The sequence below is a fragment of the Rhinoderma darwinii genome, chromosome 1 (assembly GCF_050947455.1).
Source record: "Rhinoderma darwinii isolate aRhiDar2 chromosome 1, aRhiDar2.hap1, whole genome shotgun sequence".
NCBI classification, from domain to species: domain Eukaryota; kingdom Metazoa; phylum Chordata; class Amphibia; order Anura; family Rhinodermatidae; genus Rhinoderma; species Rhinoderma darwinii.
The window spans coordinates 579002612-579018924 of record NC_134687.1 but is presented as its reverse complement, the minus strand read 5'-3'; the positions used below and the strand labels follow the sequence as shown (position 1 = coordinate 579018924).

The following is a 16313-nucleotide window of genomic DNA, read 5'->3' as shown; positions in this document are numbered from 1 at the left end:
TTCAGAGTAATGAATGGAACATAGAAAGGTATCACCAGGCAAGAGAATCCCCAGGGATAGCACAGGTACGATAAAACAGAATATGGGTAGAAAATGGAAAGCTTCATAGACATTGACCGGACTCACTCGTCCTGAAAATAAAGATAAACATTATCTGAATACATTCAAAGGGTAATCCATATTAAGACCGTTAGGGTGGAGAGAATTCAATCTATTGATCCACTGAACCTCCCGTTGTTTGAGGATCAATTCCCTATTACCCCCTCTTTTAAGGGGGGCAACCCTATCTATAATGCAGAATTTGAGCTGATGCACGCTGTGACCCATCTCCACAAAATGTCTAGGTACAGGCAGTTCCGGGAGCGTGTTATTCACAACTTTTAATTCAAGCCGTCATTATAGTCTGATTTTTGTTAATACATTGGCATATTTGCCCTTATCTAATATGGCGTAATCTGTAGCTCTGTACCCTAGTGCGTCTGCGTGGGATCTTGATCCCTAAGCGGTTACACATTCGGGTCAGCTGTTACGCTTATGTGCGTTGTCATCACTACCTGAAACACACTTGTTAGCAGTATCCAATAGACAGCTGCTGTTGGAGCATGCGCAGATCGGTGACGATGGCACTGAAATCGTAGTTTGTATATCTCGTGGCCAGGACTTCCTTGTTTTTCCAGATTGGTGAGTGTCAGCTTTTGTGTATTGTATTGTGATTATTTATTAATATGCAATTAATGTGTTTCACTGTTTTATACACACATATTTCACTTGACAGAAATGTTAAAATGTTTATACCTATTGTCAGCGATTGACTCATGCACATATGCACTTGATATCTCGTTACATTGTTACACATGACTATATTTTTATGTATAGTGTATAACTACTATGATTTAGAACACTTGTTAATTAAGCTTTGCTTTTCCTATATATGTCATTATGTAGTTTTTATTGATTGCTTGAAAATGCTTCCATGGAGGAAGTGAAACGTTGCTTTGCTGGGTAAATAAATTCATATTTTTTGCTATTTGAGTGCTGCTTCTGGTCTCTATTTTTTGTATATTCATGAGGAGCGCGTCACTCCTTTTTTTGAAGCTAGCACCAGCCGTTTTTGGTATTCACACTGTGCTGCTCCTACTATTTTTTTGAGTTTATACTTGTGGGACGAGGAGTCTCTAGCACGTGTATATTACAACATGGAGCCGTCGGGGGCTCTGAATATTTTACCCAACATTTTTTCCTACACCACAGAGGATGTGGATAGGATACTGAATGGTTCATTAGGAGATGGGGCTTTTCTTGGGATTCCAGCTAAGATTGACATCAAACGTGGTTTTGAATATGAGTCAAGGAGATACATCAACTTGAGATTACATCTGTCTATCCTGGGGGAATATTACAGACACCAGATTATTCCAAGAGGATTGAGATCACATTTGAAACCTAACCTTTTTCCGAATAATGTGGACTTTTGTACTAGTCTGGAAGGTCTATCTAACAAGTATGCCTTGGATGTTATTTTACTCAACATTGAATTTCTCCAGAGGGAGATTGAATGCTGCAGATCCAAAAAAGCAGAGTTTGAAGATAAATTGCATACCGTCATGGAGCATGATGAGCTTACAGGATATCATGATAAATTCCAGGGTATTCTACTCAAATTTCAACGTGAACAGGAGGAGGTCAAACGACATAAATGGTTTCGGGATAGAGACGACTATGCTACAGGCAAGATTTATAACTGGAAGAAGGATCAATAGCCACAACAGAAGAAATCCACCTGGAGGGATATGAAAGGAAGATTCCAAAGAAATAAGGACTCTCCTGTATCTGATTTTTTAGGGGAGACAACTACCCCAGTAGAGGCAAATCAACACGTACAAGGAGAGGTGGCAGAAGGTACAATCGAGGATACAAGAATAAAGAATGTGAAACAACTAAGGTCAACAGCACTATTGAAAAAGAAGTTTCCTCCAATCATCAATTAGTGGTAAATATCTCTAACCATACTCTGTCTGTTGATGAAATGTCGGTTTTGCATAAGGGGCTATCTTTTTGCCCCATTCAAAATATGGATTGGTTGCAACTTGACATTGATCTGAATAATTTTTTCATATCAGTTAGAATCAAGACTTGGTTTTTCCAGCAATCTAAGCCTGTTATTAATATCAATCCAGAGTTGAATACAGAATTATGTTTGAAACGTTGGGGTTTATTTAATAAGAGCAGTTTTCAACCACCCACGTGTATGCAGGTGGTTGAAACATTTATCTCATCTGTACTCAAAGATGTTGTAGAATTTAAACGTGAATGCTGCTCGGGCCTTTCTGCAAATACTCGACATAATTTGTCCGTCAGAGAGAAAGTGGCTTTGGATGGATTGGTCCACAACGACGAACTTATCACCTGCTGATAAAGGGGGAGCGGTCGTCGTTATGGACCGAACCCAATATCTAACAGAAGTGTATAGACAGCTGGATGATATGGCTGTGTATAGGAGGGTTGCGTCAGATCCAACTAAGGATATTCAGAAAAGAAAATTAGGGTGCTGGTTGACAATGCTTTTGCAACCGATTTGATCGATAGGGATCTTTTCAACTATCTAATTCCGTTATATCCTATAACTCCTATACTGTACTGTCTGCCCAAAATACATAAAAATATCACGAATCCTCCAGGGAGACCGATTGTCTCGGGTAGAAATTCGCTCCTTAATCCTCCTGCTATTTTTCTTGATAAAATCCTAAGGAAGTTTGCCGTGTCAGCTAGATCCTATATTAGGGACACGGCCGATTTTCTAAACAAAATTGGGGACACTGTTATTCCTACTGGGTCCCTATTAGTTTCATTCGATGTGACATCCCTTTATACCTCTATCACTCATGAGAGAGGTATGACTAGTGTGGATAAAGTGTTAAGTAGTACTGAGTTCTCCTGTGAGTGCAGGGAATTCTTGATGGGTCTTCTGGATATAGTGCTATCCTGTAACTACTTCCTGTTTAACGATGAATACTTTATGCAACTTCGTGGCACAGCTATGGGGTCCAATGTGGCCCCTACGTATGCCAACATCGTTATGGCGGACATGGAGGAGACGTCGATCTATGTATCCCACCACTTCACCTCGGTTCTTGGGTGGTGGCGATACATAGATGACGTCTTCCTCATCTGGACAGGTGACTTGCCTAGTCTGAACATATTTTTTGACTATTTGAACTCGATTGATCCAGATATCAAGTTCACTATGGTGGTATCTGATACCCGTGTTCAATTTCTTGATACCATGGTATACATACATGACAACAAACTCTTGACGGATCTATATGTTAAAGAGACTGACTGTAACAACTTACTTAGTTTTGATAGCCATCACCCTAGGGGTATGATCAATTCTCTACCGTATAACCAGCTCTTGAGGGTAAAGCGGATTGTTGATGACCCGGTTTGTTTAGAACATAAACTTGACATGATGGTAGGGAAGTTTCTGGACAGAGGGTATCCAGTAAGACTTTTGAGGAAACATACCTATAAAGTGCAGAGAGCTGACAGGACACAACTAAGACAGGGTAGCAGTAGAAATCAGCAGACCGTTGCTAGACTCCCTATGGTTTCTACATTCAATATATACAGTTCGGAGTTGGCAGGGATCATTAAAAAACATTGGAGGATCTTAAGTAATTTTTATGATGGAGTGACAGAATTTCAATCGCCCCCCTTATTTTCTTATAGGAGATCATGGAACTTAAGGGATAAACTTGTTAGGAGTGATGTCAGTATAAAGAACAGTCGGGTTAAAAGTACACCACGGGACTTGACTCGTAATGGTTGCTTCCCCTGTATGTCCTGTGACAGTTGCGCAATTATTCTGAAAGGTAATTCATTTACACATCCCACCACTGGTAGAACCTTTAATATTACTTCACACTATACATGTAGAAGTGACTTTGTAATTTATATCCTACAATGCCCTTGCAACTTGATATATGTGGGTGAAACCACAACTGAATGTAGATTGAGACTTAACAATCATAAATCGAGCATACGGACGAAGAAAGTTGAACTGCCTGTACCTAGACATTTTGTGGAGATGGGTCACAGCGTGCATCAGCTCAGATTCTGCATTATAGATAGGGTTGCCCCCCTTAAAAGAGGGGGTAATAGGGAGTTGATCCTCAAACAACGGGAGGTTCAGTGGATCAATAGATTGAATTCTCTCCACCCTAACGGTCTTAATATGGATTACCCTTTGAATGTATTCAGGTAATGTTTATCTTTATTTTCAGGACGAGTGAGTCCGGTCAATGTCTATGAAGCTTTCCATTTTCTACCCATATTCTGTTTTATCGTACCTGTGCTATCCCTGGGGATTCTCTTGCCTGGTGATACCTTTCTATGTTCCATTCATTACTCTGAAAAAAAATTGTTTTGATGTATGGGAATAGTAGTTATCTCAAGATGGTTGATTATATTGTACTTATCTGTCTTCCTTCTTCTTTTCTAGATTGGAGACCTGAAATTGTTTATGGAAGACGTTTACCAACTGGAACAAGGAATGCCATATACATATGTTTTTATTTACATAACTGATTTCAAATCAATAAAAAATTCTTTTTGAATAAACAAAATTCAACAACTGTCTAAATCATGTGTTTGAACATGGGGTGCTGACTTTGCACTATTTTCATTATATTTAGCTGTCAGTATATTTGATGTTTTTCAGTCATCACTATAGTTGTGAATGCGTGCTCTATATTGGGGAGTTTTTAGAGCTTGATGTGTGGCATTGAGCTATATAGCAGATCTTCATTTTTCCCAAAGATCCCGATATTAAGTAATATCCTATACCTTTGTACTGATGTTCAATCGGTGCATCGGTGGGAGTATACTTTGTGAGACATGTGACTTCTGTATTTTATATGCGGATGTTTTCTTGTCTCTAGGGACGCAAGGGGTTAATATGTTGACAAATCTACTACATGTCTGTTATTGCTCTTATACTTTACCTATAAATCCGGGAGCGTGTTATTCACAACTTTTAATTCAAGCCGTCATTATAGTCTGATTTTTGTTAATACATTGGCATATTTGCCCTTATCTAATATGGCGTAATCTGTAGCTCTGTACCCTAGTGCGTCTGCGTGGGATCTTGATCCCTAAGCGGTTACACATTCGGGTCAGCTGTTACGCTTATGTGCGTTGTCCTCACTACCTGAAACACACTTGTTAGCAGTATCCAATAGACAGCTGCTGTTGGAGCATGCGCAGATCGGTGACGATGGCGCTGAAATCGTAGTTTGTATATCTCGTGGCCAGGACTTCCTTGTTTTTCCAGATTGGTGAGTGTCAGCTTTTGTGTATTGTATTGTGATTATTTATTAATATGCAATTAATGTGTTTCACTGTTTTATACACACATATTTCACTTGACAGAAATGTTAAAATGTTTATACCTATTGTCAGCGATTGACTCATGCACATATGCACTTGATATCTCGTTACATTGTTACACATGACTATATTTTTATGTATAGTGTATAACTACTATGATTTAGAACACTTGTTAATTAAGCTTTGCTTTTCCTATATATGTCATTATGTGGTTTTTATTGATTGCTTGAAAATGCTTCCATGGAGGAAGTGAAACGTTGCTTTGCTGGGTAAATAAATTCATATTTTTTGCTATTTGAGTGCTGCTTCTGGTCTCTATTTTTTGTAACATACACTATATATACATACATGAACACATCACACACTATATATACACACATGTACACATCACACACTATATATGAGACTAAAATTGAGCTCTTTGGCATTAAATCAACTCGCCGTGTTTGGAGGAAGAGAAATGCTGCCTATGACCCAAAGAACACCGTCCCCACTGTCAAGCATGTAGGTGGAAACATTATGTTTTGGGGGTGTTTCTCTGCTAAGGGCACAGGACTACATCACCGCATCAATGGGAGAATGGATGGAGCCATGTACCGTCAAATCCTGAGTGACAACCTCCTTCCCTCCACAGGACATTAATAATGGCTCGTGGCTGGGTCTTCCAGCACGACAATGACCCGAAACATACAGCCAAGGCAACAAAGGAGTGGCTCAAAAAGAAGCATATTAAGGTCATGGAGTGACCTAGCCAGTCTCCAGACCTTAATCCCATCAAAAACTTATGGAGGGAGCTGAAGATCCGAGTTGCCAAGCGACAGCCTCGAAATCTGAATGATTTACAGATGATCTGCAAAGAGGAGTGGGCCAAAATTCCATCTAACATGTGTGCAAACCTCATCATCAACTACAAAAAACGTCTGACTGCTGTGCTTGCCAACAAGGGTTTTGCCACCAAGTATTAAGTCTTGTTTGCCAAAGGGATCAAATACTTATTTCTCTGTGCACAATGCAAATAAATATATATAATTTTGACAATGTGATTTTCTGTTTTTTTTTTTATATAATCTATCTCTCACTGGTAAAATTAACCTAGCCTAAAAATTCTAGACTGTTCATGACTTTGACAGTAGGCAAACTTACAAAATCAGCAAGGGATCAAATACTTATTTCCTTCACTGTATACACATGTACACATCACACACTATATATACACATGTACACATCACACACTATATATACACATGTACACATCACACACTATATATACACATGTACACATCACATACACTATATATACACACATGAACACATCACACACTATATATACACACATGTACACATCACATACACTATATACACATGTACACATCACACACTATATATACACATGTACACATCACACACTATATATACACATGTTCACATCACACACTATATATACACATGTACACATCACATACACTATATATACACACACATGAACACAACACACACTATATATACACATGTACACATCACATACACTATATATACACACACACACATGTACAAATCACAGACACACAAATATGCACATTACACATTAGATACAGCGGCCCAGCAGACTGTATAACACATGGTAGCAGGGCCGGCCTTAGGACAGACAGCGCTCCATGCAAAATTATCTTTCGGCGCCCCACCCCCATCATTAAAAAAAAATGCCCCATACAAAAATTATAAATCCCCTTTAGTGCCCCCATACAGTATAACAATAATAATAATATTTAATAATATAATACAACCCCTTCAAGGACACACTATTTTGTCCTCTAATTGTGCCCACAGTATTATGCCCCCTGTAGTACCCCTACACAGTATAATGTCCACTTAGTGGCCCCCACACAGTATAGTGCCCCCCCTGTAGATTTTGCCATACAGCCTCCCTGTAGACAGTGCCATAATCCCCCACCTCCTCCTTGTAGATCGTGCCATACAGAGCTCCCCACACATACCTCCCAACTTTTGAATTCCGAAAAGAGGGACATTTTAAGCCACGCCCCTAAACACGCCCAATGTCACACATAAATACATCAAATCACGTGCGCACATTGTCACTGCGGATCTCTAAACAGTCTGGATATCACCGATTTATGGATCAGGTTATGTCGTCTTTATGTTACTTTTCCTATCTTGGGTATAACATTTGCTCATCACGGCGGCAGCAGCTGCAGGACAAACCAAAAGGCTGAGAACAATGAAAGTCAAGAGGGAGACCCTGTGGTTGATGACTTTTCAATTGACAGGTAGCAGAGTTACATGATGGGGATTTTTTTTTCCATTTGTGTAACTCTGCTACCGGTCAATGGAAATATCATCCACACAGAGCCCCCCTGTAAATAGCTCCACACACAGCCCCCCTGTAGATAGCTCCACACACATCCTCCTGTAGATAGTGCCAGATACAGCCCCCTGTAGATAGCGTCAGACACAGCCCCCTTGTAGATAGCGCCACACACAGCCCCATGTAGATAGCTCCAGACACAGCCCCCCCTGTACGTAGCTCCACACACAGACACCCTGTACATAGCGTCAGATACAGCCCCCTGTAGATAGTGCCACACACAGCCCCCCTGTAGATAGCGCCAGACACAGCCCCCCTGTAGATAGCGCCAGACACAGCCCCCTGTACATAGCGCCAGATACAGCCCCCCTGTACATAGCGTCAGATATGGCACCCTGTAGATAGCGTCAGACACAGCCCCCCTGTAGATAGCGCCACACACAGCCCCATGTAGATAGCTCCAGACACAGCCCCCCTGTACGTAGCTCCACACACAGCCCCCCTGTACATAGCGTCAGATACAGCCCCCTGTAGATAGTGCCACACACAGCCCCCCTGTAGATAGCGCCAGAGACAGCAACCCTGTACATAGCGCCAGATACAGCCCCCCTGTACATAGCGCCAGATACAGCCCCCCTGTACATAGCGTCAGATACAGCCCCCTGTAGATAGTGCCACACACAGCCCCCTGTAGATAGCGCCACTCACAGCCCCCTGTACATTGCGCCACACACAGCCCCCTGTAGATAGCTCCACACACAGCACCCTTGTAGATAGCTCCACACACAGTCCCACTGTAGGTGCCACATTGCCGCCAGAGAGTCCTCTGATATCACATAACATCCTGGACATGCTGGAAGTTGTAGTTCTCTCCTCTTATACCTCCTCCTCCTGTAAACTTTCTCTATCACATAACATCCTGGACATGCTGGGAGTTGTAGTTCTCTCCTCTTATACCCCCTCCCTGTAATGTCCTCTTATATCCCTTAATAACAGCTTGGACATGCTGGGAGTTGTAGTTCTCTCCTCTTCTACCTCCTCCTCCTGTAAACTTTCTCTGATATCACATAACATCCTGGACATGCTGGGAGTTATAGTTCTCTCCTCTTATATCTCCTCCCTGTAATGTCCATTGATATCACATAATAATAGCCTGGACATGCTGGGAGTTGTTGTTCTTATACCTCCTTATTTATTGCTTCCCCAGGAGTAAGCACACTTTCTATCTGTGATGGTCACTTTACTAGAGGGGCAGATGGTCATTTTACTGGGGTGGGGGGGACTGAGGCTGATGGTGGCTTTACTGGAGGGGGCTGATGGTCATTTTACGGGGGGGGGGGGGCTGAGGCTGATGGTCACGTTACTGGAGGGGGCTTATCTTATCGTCTCTTTACTGAAGGGTCATTATACTGTGAGTGGGGGGCTGATGGTCATTACTGTGAGTGGGGGGCTGATGGTCATTTTACTGTGAGTGGGGGGCTGATAGTCATTTTACTGTGAGTGGGGGGCTGATGGACATTACTGTGAGTGGGCGGCTGATGGTCATTACTGTGAGAGGGGGCTGATGCTCATTTTACTGTGAGTTATTTTACTGTGAGTTGGGGGCTGATGGTAATTTTACTGTGAGTGGGGGGCTGATGTTCTTCGAGTGGTTTCCGCCTCTGACCTCCCATTGAAATTAATAGGAGGCAGAAAAAACCTGCGGCGCTCGTTTGGTGCTTTTTTGTCTGCGGTTTTTGCATTCACTTCAACGGCTTAAAAAAAATGTGGGCAAAAAACACAGCAAAAAAAAAAAAAAAGTCAAACAACGCTGTCAATTCAAAATCTGCAGATTTTTTGTTTCTGCCTTACAAAAAAGCGCTGTGTGAACATACCCTAAGAGTGTAGTGCTTGTTTTTAGCCATTTTTGTCGTTTTGTAAACAACTTTTGGTAGGGGTGCCCTGAGAATTTTTTTTTTCCTGGGGTACCTCGAGCCTGAAAAGTTTGGGAAACTCTGCTGTAGACAGTGCCATAATCCCCCACCTCCTCCTTGTAGATGGTGCCATGCAGCCCCCCCACCTCCCCCTTGTAGACAGTGCCGCCAAATAAAAACAAAAATTGTACTCACCTAGGCCCCGTTCCCACGATGGGATCCTTGCGTAGGCCGGTGTGATCCTGTAGCCTAGTACACAGTTTCCCAACCTTTTCGGACTCGAGGCAGCACTGGAAAAATAAAATCTCCTCAGGACAAAAATGGTTTTGAGAAAGACAGAAAACAGCTAAAAACAAGCACTACACTCGTAGGGTATGTTCACACGGTGTTTTTTGTAAGGCTATTGACAGCATTGTTTGACCTTTTTTTTTTTTGCGTTTTTTTTTAAGCCGTTGAAGCTAATGCAAAAGACGCAGGCAAAAAAAGCACCAAACGAGCGCAGCAGGTATTTTCTGCCTCCTATTAATTTTAATTGGAGGTCAGAGGTGGAAACAACTTGAAGACCATCAGCCCCCTACTCACAATAAAATGACCATCAGCTCTCCACTCTCAGTAATATGCTCAGTAATATGACCATCAGTCCACCACTCTCAGTAAAATGACCATCAGCCCCCACACACAGTAAAATGACCATCAGCCCCCCACTCACAGTAAAATTACCATCAGCCCGCCACTCACTGTAAAATGACCATCAATGCACCACTCACAGATTCCCCCTGAAGATAGTGCCACTCAGCCCCTTGTAGGCAGTGCCACAGAGCCCCTTGTAGGTAGTGCCACACAGCCCCTTGTACATAGTGCCACACAGCCCCTTGTAGGTGGTGTCCCTATATGGACAGAGAAATTAAGCGGAGCGCACCAGGAGCGGAATCCCCGGCCACACAGGTATTCCGCTCCTTCAGGGAGCTACAGTGGCACTAGTAGATAGCAGAGCAGGGAGATACCTCCCTGCTCTGCTATAGTGCCGTTGCTACTGCTGTAGCAGCCGCAGCGGCTGCTAGCGGCACCGCCACCCATGTGGGGGCCTGGTGTGGTCGCCCTCATGCCAGGTGTCGCCGCTAGCAGCCCTCTATGGCTACTACAGTGGTAGTGAAGCCACCGTGTGAAGAAGCGCCCGGGCAGAAAATCATCGCCGGGCCCGAGGCACTTTTGAAACCAGCAGGGGAAGGGAGCCAGCGCAGCGCCCCCTTCCACCTGCTGGAATGATGCGCCCTGTTCAAAGGCACAGGTCGCACACCCCTAAGGCCAGCCCTGCACGGTAGGCTTAGAAACAGGGCCTATGTGTGATACGGTCTGCTGGGCCCTGTATCTAAGGCTTCCCACATGGTAGGCTTAGATACAGGACCTCATCAGACAGTCTTATACTTATCTTTCACATGCTCCTGAGCAGGGTCCTCTTTGGCCCCCTGCGCAGCCCAGGTCCTGATGCCTTTCAGCGTCACAACGTTGTGATGTTGAAAGGCGTCTTTACCAGCACATTGTAGATAGTGCTACACAGTCCCCCTGTAGATAATGCCACACAGCCTCCCTGTAGATAGCTTCACACACTCCCCCCTTTATAATGAGTGCCACGCTCCTCCCTTTGTAGATAGTGCCACACAGCCACCCTGTAGATAGTGCCACACAGCCCCTTTAGATAGTGCCACTGAGTCCCCCTGTATATAATGCTACAGTGCCCTCTGTAGATAGTGCCACAGTGCCCTCTGTAGTTAGTTCGACATATAGCCTCCTGTATAGTGCCATACACTCCCCCCTTTATAGATAATGCCACACACCTCCTGTAGATAATGCCACAGTGGCCTCTGTAGATAGTTCCACTCACACCCCTGTAGATAGTGCCAGAGTTCCCTCTGTAGATAGTGCCACAGTGCCCTATGTAAATAGTGCCACAGTGTCCCATATAGCCCACTGTAGACAGTGCCACACACTCCCCCTTTATAGATAGTGACACACTCCTCCCTTTGCAGATAGTGCCACAGTGACCCCCTTTTGATAGTGCTACACAGTCTCGCTGTAGATAATGCCACGCAGCCCCCTGTCGATAGCTCCACACACTCCCCCCATTATAATCAGTGCCACACTCTTCCCTTTGTAGATAGTGCCACACAGTCCCCTGTAGATAGTGCCACAGAGCTCCCCTGTAGATAGTGCCACACAGCCCCCCTTTATAGATAGTGCCCGACTCCTCCTGTAGATAGTGCCCGGGTGCCCCCCAAACAAATAAAAAAAAACCTTGTAATCTAGCCCTGTTTCCGCGAAGAACAGAGCTCCTCAGCCACACAGTACAGACGGGAGCAGAATTTGGGATGGGGCGGAGTCAAAGACGTTCATCTGGCCATGACCTGGGCAAGTGTCTCTGACTCTGCCCCCTCCGTCTGCACTTTCTGAGTGTGAAAACCGCCGCCCACATCCTGGGCTGTAGTGCAGTGTGGTAAGGGGCGTCTGTGGGTGCCCCTAGCTTAGTGGCCCGGTCACAACTCTGACCGCTGTGACCCCTCTAGCTACGCCACTGTATATATAAATATATACAGCTAGGTCCAGAATAGTTTGGACAGTGACACAAGTTTTGGCATTTTAGCTGTTTACCAAAACATATTGAATATACAGTTATATAATCAATATAGGCTTCAAGTGCAGACTCTCAAATTCAATGTGAGGGTATTCACATCCTAATTTGAGGAAGGGTTTAGGAATTACAGCTCTTTAATATGTAGCTGCCTCTATTTCAAGGGACCAAAGGTAATTGGACAATTATCTCAAAAGCTATTTAATGGGCTGCATGAGCTATTCCCTCATTAATCCATCATCAATTAAGCAGGTAAAAGGTCTGGAGTTGATTCCAGGAGTGGCATTTGCATTTGGAAGCTGTTGCTGTGAACCCACAATATGAGGTCAAAGGTGGTCTCAATGCAAGTGCAACAGACCATCGTTAGGCTGACAAAAATGAAGAAATCCATCAGAGAGATAGCACAAATGTTAGAAGTAGCCAAATCAACAGTTTGGTACATTCTTGAAAAATAAAAAGCGCCCTGGTGATCTCAGGAACTCCAAAAGGCCTGGACGTCCACAAAAGACAACAGTGGTGGATGATCGCAGAATCCTTTCCATGGTGAAAAAAACCCCCTTCACAACATCTATCCAAGTGAAGTTCACTCTCCTGGAAGTAGGTGTAACAGTATCTAAGTCTACAATAAAGAGAAGTCTTCATGAGAGCAAATACAGAGGGTTCACCACAAGGTGCAAACCATTAATCAGCCTCAAAAATAGAAAGGCCAGATTAGACTTTGCCAAACAACATCTAAAGAAGCCAGCCCAGTTCTAGAACAGCATGAAACTAAGATCAACCTGTACCGCAATAATGGGAGGAAAAAAGCATGGAGAAGGCTTGGAACGGCTCATGATCCAAAGCACACCACATCCTTTGTAAAACATGGTGGAGGCAGTGTGATGGCATGGTGGAGGCAGTGTGATGGCATGGTGGAGGCAGTGTGATGACATGGGCATGCATGGCTGACAAAGGCACTGGGTCACTAGTGTTTATTGATGATGTGACTGGAGACAGAAGCAGCCGGGTGAATTCTGAAGTGTTCAAGGATTTACTTTCTGCTCAGATTCAACCAAATGCAGCAAGGTTGATTGGACGTCGCTTCGCAGTACAGATGGATAATGACGCAAAACATACTGTGAAAGCAAGCCAGGAGTTTTTTAAGGCAAAGAAGTAGAATATTCTGGAATAGCCAAGTCAATCACCAGATCTCAACCCGACCGAGCTGCATTTCACTTGCTTAAGACAATACTTAACCCCTTCCCGCTCCTTGACGTACTATTACGTCATGGCAGCTGTATCGTTCGCGCTCCATGCCGTAATAGTACGTCTCGGGAGTAACGGCCGTTTCGGCCGTCCTCCCGACACATACAGGAGCTGTGACGCTGCTGTCTTGTTCAGCAGCTGTCACAGCTCCTACAGCGGGGACCGATCGCTGTGTCCCCGCTGATTAACCCCTTAAAAGCCGCGTTCTATAGAGATCGCGGCTTTTTAGGGGTTAAGCTGCCATCGCCGGCCTGCTACGCGATAGCGGCCGGCGATGGTGACTATGGCAACCGGACACCAAACAATGGCGTCCGGCTATGCCATAGACGGAAACCTAGTGGGTCCTGACAACGTCAGGACTCACTATGCTTGCTGTCAGTGAGTAGCTGACAGTTCTAATACACTGCACTACGCATGTAGTGCAGTGTATTAGAATAGCGATCAGAGCCTCCTACCCTCATGTCCCCTAGTGGGACAAAGTAATAAAGTGAAAAAAAAGTTAAAAAAAGATGTGTAAAAATTAGAAAATAAAAGATTTAAAAGTAATAAAAGTAAAAATCCCCCCTTTTCCCTTATCAGTCATTTATTATTAATAAAAATATATAAACAAACAAATAAACTATACATAATTGGTATCGCCGCGTCCGTAACGGCCTGAACTACAAAATTATTTCATTATTTATCCCGCACGGTGAACGCCGTAAAATAAAATAATAATAAACCGAACCACAATCACAATTCTTTGGTCACTTCACCTCCCAAAAAATGGAATAAAAAGAGATCAAAAAGTCGCATGCACCTAAAAATGGTCCTGATCGAAACTACAGTTCGTTACGCAAAAAATAAGTCCTCGCACGGCTTTATTGATTGAAAAATAAAAACGTTCTGGCTCTTAGAATAAGGGAACACAAAAAGTGAATGATTGTTTACAAAACGTATTTTATTGTGCAAACGCCATAAGACATAAAAAAAACCTATAAACATCTGGTATCGCCGTAATCGTATCGCCCCGCAGAATAAAGTGAATATGTCATTTATAGCGCACGGTGAACGCTGTAAAAAAAAAAGTATACAAAAACAATAGTAGAATTGCTGTTTTTTAGTCACCACGCCACCTAAAAATAGAATAAAAACTGATCAAAAAGCCGCATGCACCCCAAGAAAACTACAATGGATTCCTCAAGGGGTCTAGTTTCCAAATTGGGGTCACTTTTGGGGGGTTCCCAATGTTTTGGCACCACAAGACCTCTTCAAACCGGACATAGTGCCTAATAAAAAAGAGGCCTCAAAATCCACTGGGTGCTCCTTTGCTTCGGAGGCCGGTGCTTCAGTCCATTACCGCCCAAGGGCCACATGTGGGATATTTCTCTAAACTGCAGAATCTGGGCAATACGTGTTAAGTTGCGTTTCTCTGATAAATCCTTTTGTGTTATAAAAAAAATGGTATAAAGAGGATTTTCTGACAAAAAAAAAATGTAAATTTCACCTCTACTTTGCTCTAAATTTTTGTGAAACACCTAAAGGGTTCATAAACTTTCTACATGCTGTTGTGAATACTTTGAGGGGTCTAGTTTCTAAAATGGGGTATTTGATAGGGGTTTCTAATATATGGGCCCCTCAAAGCAACTTCAGAACTGAACTGGAACCTAAAAAAATTAATAAATGAGGCAATACTTCGCTTCTTACATTATACTGAAAATGAGCCGTGCCCACCCCGAGATTAGCCCAGTTTTGACCGTTTGTCTAAACGGAGACCCCTATTAGACCGTTCCAGTGCCCGGTTTTCCCAAGCATACACCCCCGAGAAGTGTATTTCTATTGATGAGTCCCTGGTACATTTTAAAGGGAGGGTTAAATTCCGCGAGTACCTGCCGGGTAAGAGGGCAAGGTATGGCGTGAAGATGTATAAGCTGTGAGAGTGCATCAGGGTATACCTACAGGTTTAGGATATATGAAGGAAAGGCCACCCCCAAACCAGACTGCATCCTGGACTACAATAGGTACATGGGAGTGATGGACTTGTAAGATCAAGCCCTGAAGCCCTACAGCGCCATGCGGTGTGGTATAAGAAGCTGGCCGGGCACATCATACAGATGGCTTTGTACAATGCGTACGTGCTACGTCGATGTGCAGGCCAGACGGGAACTTTCCTGGAATTTCAAGAGGTGATTATCAAGAACCTAATCTTTAGGGACCAAGAAGGGGGGGCACCCAGTACTTCTGGAAGCGAGCCCACACGCATCGTACCAGGGCAACACTTTCCAGGGGAAGTTCCCCAAACTGGCAAGAAGGGAAAAAGTCAAAAGAGGTGCAAAGTCTGCTATAAGAGGGGGATAAGGGAGGACACAATATATCAATGTGACACGTGTCCCGAATAACCAGAGCTCTGTATGAAAGTGTTTTAAAATTTATCATACATCCCTTGGTTTATAATTTACCCCAATTTTACTTACCCTGATGCACTCCGCACAGCTTATCCCCCCTCGTCTTTCCCCTCTGGGCCCTGCTGTGTGTCCAGGCAGCTGATAACAGCCACATGTAGGGTATTGCCATACCCGGGAGAACCCACATTACAGTTTATGGGGTGTAGGTCTCCGGTCAAAATGGTCACTACACCTCTAGATGAATGCCTTAAGGGTGTAGTTTTTAAAACGGGGTCACTTCTTGCGGGTTTCAACTGTACTGGTACCTCAGGGGCTTCTGCATACATGACTTCGCACTAGAAAATCCCGAGTAGGCCAAATGGTGGTCCTTTCCTTCTGAGCCCTCCCATGGGCCCAAACGGCAGTTTATCACAACAAATGGGGTATTGCGGCAC

The 16313-nt window shown here is 43.7% G+C and overlaps 1 long non-coding RNA gene across 1 annotated transcript in view; it reads left to right on the top strand.

Moving 5' to 3' along the window:
* The window catches only part of LOC142661848 (uncharacterized), an 80698-nt gene extending 76139 nt beyond the window's left edge, over positions 1 to 4559 (top strand). The window contains exon 3 of the long non-coding RNA XR_012850828.1: positions 4502 to 4559. This is a non-coding gene — a long non-coding RNA (uncharacterized LOC142661848). The remainder of the gene's footprint in view (positions 1 to 4501) is intronic.
* Positions 4560 to 16313: the final 11754 nt, after the last annotated feature.